The following is a 6,161-nucleotide window of genomic DNA, read 5'->3' on the forward strand; positions in this document are numbered from 1 at the left end:
CACAAAGCACTACTACAGGAAACAGTAAAAGACCTAACTAAAAAGAAAAATGGTCTCTGTTCATGGATAGGAAGACTCAACATAGTGAAAATGGCAATCCTACCAAAAGCATCTACATGTCTAAAGCAATCCCAATTAAATACCAAACTCATTCTTCAAAGAGAGAGAAAAGATTGCAACACAATAGTCATAACTCCTCTTCAACATTTCCTGAGTAACCTGGTGAGTAGCTGTAAGAAATACCTTCAATCATAGCTGTGGCATTAGGGTAATTCCATTTGGCCCATCTTGCCTTTTATAACTCATTTGCAGCCATGACTAAACCTGTTTCAGAAATTATAATGAAAACAGTGAATGAATAACAAGGTGACCACAGCCTATCCAGTTCTACCAGTCCACCACTTTGCTATCCAGAAAGCCAAAGACAAAGGACAATCCCAAGCCAGAGTGAATATTAATGCTACTTTGGTTGAGGATATTATCAAGTTGGAAGCAGTGGATGAAGAAATGAAGTCTGTAATGGAAGCACTCAAAGGTAATTTCAATAAAACTCACAATATAAGGACCTTGTCAGGATCTCTCAATCATATCACTGTGTTAACTGATGATGGGAAGCTTGTTTTAAACCAGAGTGGCCAGATCGCCATGAAGTCATACAGCTTATTTTTGTGAATATGGCCTACTTCACAGACTATACAGGTTCAGCTCTCAAGGCTATAAGTGAAAGTGATAGGAATCTCAACCCAGAGGTGGAAGGGATGCTAATTTGAGTGCTCATTCCCAAAGTAACCAGAGAACACGGGGAAATGCTGGTAAAACTGGCCAAACAGAACACTAACAAGGCCAAAGATTCCTGAAGGAAGATACATGCCAAGGCAATGAATAAGGAGAAGGAATCCAAGGGTACAGTCTCAGAGGACATCCTTACTGGGACAATTAGAATAGATGTAGTGGAGTTAGTGAGACTGGATCAAGACATGGCAAGATTCAGAGTTATTGTACTATGAACACAGGTAATTCAATGGCGCATAACAACAACCATAGCCATCAAGTTGTAATTAACTCATCACTGAGCCTCCAGTCTGTTATCAGAGGCTGTAAATGAAACAGATCATTTGGGAGACTGGATTTTATAATGAGGAATGTGGCATCAAGATTGGAGGAAGATTCACGAACAACCTATGTTACATAGATGACACGGCCTTGCTTACCAAAACTAAAGAGGACCTCAAGCATTTGCTGCAGGTCAAGGACTATAGTCTTCAATATGGATTGAAGTTCAACATCAAGAAGACAATGATTCTTAACCACTAGACCAATTGGAAGAACTATGAGAGATGGAGAAGAGATTGTTAACAATTTCAGCTTGCTTGGCTCCACCATCAACACTCTTGGCACCAGAAGTAAATAAATCAAAAGACTAATTGCTCTGGGAAAAACTGCTGTCAGTGATCTCTCCATAGTGCTAAAGAGCAACACTGTCAATCTGGAGACTAAGGTATGCCTAATCTGGGCAATGGTCTTCACAATTAATTACTGGACAATGACTAGAGTTGACAGAAGAATTGATGCCTTTGAGTTGTGGTGCTGGAGAAGAGTATCAAACATATCATAGGCTGTCAAGAGAACAAACAGTTTTATCCTATAGGGGGTGAAACCAGGATGCTACTTAGATTTTAAAGATCCATCAGGAAGCTTCAATTTGAGGCTCTATTTCACACACTTTGGGTATGTGGTCAGAAGGGACCAAAGACATCATGCTTGGAAAGGTGGAGGAACAACACAGGAAAGGAAGACCCTGAATGAGATGGATTGACATAGTAACTAGGGTAACTGGGGTAAGTGTGGCAGAAACAGTGAGACTGGCTCAGGATAGAGCAGAGATCAGAACTATTGTACATAGGGTCACTATGAGTTGCTGACAACTTGATGGCACATAACAACAAAACTGCATGGGAAGAGATTGATCATGCTCATCTTTCTCACATAGAGTAGCTGGTAGATTTGAACCATGTGGTGCCTTTGCTTTGACAGCACAACTCCTTATCACTGAGCTACCAAAACTCACCTAGTGGTAAGAATCTGCCCTGAAATCCCAAAGGCACGCAGTTTGAAGCCATCAGTTGCTCCATGGAAGAAGGATGGGTGATCTCCTCCCATGCCATTAACTGCCTCTCAAAACCCACTGGAGGGTCAACTATGGCTCGATTCCAACTCTACAGTACACTACAAGACCCACAAATAAATAAATAAATATCTATCTATCTATCTATCTATCTATCTATCTATCTATCTATCTATCTAAAATTTGGAAACAGGAGTGGCATCCACTTCCTAAATAACATGCCTATGAACTTTGATAAATGTCAGTAGTTGTAGAGGAGCTTCAAGCCTTTTGTTCATAGGGTCGCTATGAATACACACACACACACACACACACACACACACACACACACTATAAAGAGATGTCTTGAAGGCTGCCTGGACTGTGAGTCAGAAGCATTTCCATAATGGTGGGCTTGGCCCGATTTTACCTTGCCCAATCCAAACTGATCTTTACTTTTTTGCATTTCTATTTTGTTGGTGCTTTCAGAAGACATAGAATATATCTTAAGCAACCTACCTTGCATGTAATAAAATCACATTGAAAAGAAATAAAACAATGAAAGGCACTCTATATCACAGCCTCCAGGCAGAGTATTAATAAATGGCTCTGACCCTTGGGTTACTTCTCTTAATGGAAATTTTTTGTTAAGATATAAGTATTCTATTGACCATCATTGCCAGAACATTTCCCCTAGAAAATAAAATTTCCTAGATCATATTCCTTTCATCACTAAATTATTTGGAAACCAACAAACTCTTGCTGGAACCCACTAAATGCCTAGAAATTAAAACACTTTCCACAATCTATGTTATTTTACTGTTGTAATAATTTACTTAGATATGTAGATGGCTAAGAAAACCAGAATTAAGGCTATGTCTCTGTGAAATCTACTTCTGTCTAAAAGATTATTTTTATTCTGTTTTCATTCCAAAGTATCCATATGCCTTAAACATCCCTTAAATCATGGTAACTTGTTTTCAAGCAAAATTTCAAGTTTAAATGAACTTTTTAAAGTACCCTAATTGCAAATTCTGATTTTCAGAAGCTTGTGTCTTGATTTGTTACATTATTGAAAGCAAACATAATCTAGCCAAGTTCTTATCCATCATCTAAACTGTGCATCTTGTCTTTGTTGTGTGCAAATATACTGCATTTAAAGCAAATATGATTTTGTAAGGCACTGTGTTGTCTTAACAAAAGGAACATTGTCCATCTTCTCTGACAGCTTCTCTCTAATTAAAGAGGCCCTGGTGCTCTGCAAAATGCCAGGCTCCTTACCCACACCCACACACTCGCATTGTTTTTACTGCACAAACAATTTGTAGTTTACTAGGGTCTCCTTCCTAGGGGGAGACAAATGTAATAACATCCAGGAAAGAATGAGGAGGCAAAATTGCCTGATGAAATATATACATTGCTTCTTCTGAATTCTCACTATCTGGTATACACGTTAGAAAGCAAGCTCCCTTTTCCATCATCTCTGAGCTGTCAGAGCGCAATCAGTCCTGTTTTTTTGGTTTGCTTGTTTTGCCTTGTTTTAACAGTAGCCATTCTTTTTTTTTCCCTTATTTTTTTATCCAGACTGATAAACTATCTTTGACATTTCATTTCCCAAAACCTGGCTATGCAAAAATGCACAGCTGAGAGCTCATCACCTGATGAGAAAGGGTAATGTCAAGTTGCCATTGCTACTTCCTAATCTGTGTCAGATGAGCAATCTCTTCCTGGGAGATTTACTGCTTCTGAAAACCTGCTGGCGTGTCAACTAGGAGCCAGTTCCAACACAAGAGCAAGCAACAACAACAACAACAACAATCTTTGCTATGCTGCAGTCCTAAGGGTCTCACAAAGGGAAAAGTTTCACTATCTCTCTAAGTTTAACTTGCGTGTTTACTTACTCAGGTGCATGGTTGCAGAGTTGCACATGTACACACTACTCTAGACAGCTTTACAAAAACAGTGCATTATGTCTGATATGTCACTACATTATTTCTAATTTTTTTTATGAGAACTGTACGTTCAGATAGAAATAAATCATCACATGCTATATTTGTGCTTTAAAGGCTCCAAAATAGTCCTATTTTTATACTATAATTTGACTTTCACAGCAAGTCTGTGCATCAAATAGCTGGTAAGTAGGTGTTAAGGGTAATCCAAAATCTGATTCTCATGCTCTAAACCAGGGATTGACATGTTAGGGTTTTTTTTCCGATAAAAAGTCAGATAATAAATCTCTTAGGTTTTGTAGACTATCTGGTCTCTTTTACAATTCATCACATATATGGAATGATAGTAACCATAGGCAAAACAATAAAAATTAGTGTTGTTATTGTTGTTGTTATGTGCCATGGAGTCATCTGCGACTCATAGCAACCCTATGTACAACAGCCCTAAACCCTGTTTTATCCCTTACCTATCTTACTGTCTCCGACACATCTACCCCCATTACCCAACCGAATCAACCTACCTCACAGAGGGTCTTCCTCTCCTATGCTGTCCCTCAACCCTCTCAAGCATTATGTCCCTCTCCAAGGATTGGTCCCTCCTTGCAACATGTCCAAAATATGTCAGATAAAGCTTCAGAATCCTTGCATCCAAGGAGCAGCCGGGTTTAACTCTTTCAAGGATGAACTTATTAGTTTTCTTAGCAGTCCATGGTATATTCAATATACTTCTCCAACACCACAGCTCAAAGGCATCAATTCTCTTTCTGTCATCCTAGTCTTTGTCTAGCTCTCTGACTCATAGCAAGCAATTGCAAAAACCATGGACTGTATCAGGTGCACCTTAGTCTCCAGAGTGATGTCATTTCTCTTCAGTACTTTGAATAGGTCCCCACCAGCAGACTTTCCCATAGCCATATGTCATTTAATTCCCTAGCTGGTGGTTCCAAGAGTGTTGATTGTGGAGCCAAGAAAATGAAAGCTGTTAACAATATCAATCTCTAGGGTTGTTATAAATCAAAGAAGTCTCAACAACACCTAAGGGTTCTTATTTTTCACCAATGCCTTTGATATACCTTGTACTTCTTTCAATACTGCTAATTCTTGACCATATGCTACCATGTGAAATGATTTAAAGTCAAATAATTCTTTTGTTACAGTGACCTTTATCCTCTTTTTCTCCTTGCCTTGTTTCGTATATTGTTCGCTGTTGTTGTTAAGTGCTGTTGAGTCAGGTCCTATTCATAAAAACCTAAGTATTTGACTTCTTCACAGTCACTGCTATTCTTGAGCCCATTATTCCAGCCACTGTATTGGCCCAAGTCATTGAGGATCTCCTTTTTTGTTGACCCTTTCCTAAGCATGATATCTTTCTCCAGGCACTAGCCTCTCCTGAAAACTTGTCCAAGGTGAGATAAAGTGGCATTATTCTTACTTCCAAAGAGCATTCTGTTTCTATAAAACATTTGTATCTTTTGCTGATGTAATCATTCTGTATTGCTACTCTAAACTTGATGTTTCTTTCTTCAGTTCTTTCAGCTTGGGAAATGCCAAGCATCTTCTTTTCTTTTTGTTTTCTAACTCCAGCTTTTTGTTCATTCTGTTATAATTCTTTACTTTGTGTTTTCAAATAGACTTTTGAAATGTTCTGTTCAGTTCTTTCATATTTCTTCCAGTTTTTCAGTTACCGTATGTGTCAAAGCAAGTTTCAGAATCTCTTCTGACATTTATTTTGATCTTTTTTTTCTCTTTCTGATATTTTTAATGACCTTTTACCCTTGATACCACGCCAGTCTCTAATCATTTGTGTTCAGTGCATCACATATATTCTTGAAATAGTCTCTGAAGTCAAATGAAATATACTTAAGGTCATACTTTGTGTCTTGGACTTCTTTTCATTTTCCTAAGCTTCAGTATGAACTTGCATAAGAACAATTAATGGTCCATCCCATAGTTAGCCTTGTTCTGACTGATGCTACTGAGCTTCTCATTCATCTATTTCCATAGATATAGTAGATTTTATTTCTGTATATATAAAATTGATTTTCCTATAACAATGTCTTTACAGTATGTTACATTTATATACATTGTTTTCTACATTCTTTTGTTTA

General features: G+C 38.0%; 1 pseudogene; it reads left to right on the plus strand.

Annotated features, from left to right (window-relative positions):
* Positions 1-296: 296 nt before the first annotated feature.
* Positions 297-3,067, plus strand: LOC102843129 (annotated as a pseudogene).
* Positions 3,068-6,161: the final 3,094 nt, after the last annotated feature.

The sequence above is a fragment of the Elephantulus edwardii genome, unplaced genomic scaffold (genome assembly GCF_000299155.1).
Source record: "Elephantulus edwardii isolate Elephantulus edwardi_28Jun2011 unplaced genomic scaffold, EleEdw1.0 scaffold00069, whole genome shotgun sequence".
NCBI lineage: Eukaryota > Metazoa > Chordata > Mammalia > Macroscelidea > Macroscelididae > Elephantulus > Elephantulus edwardii.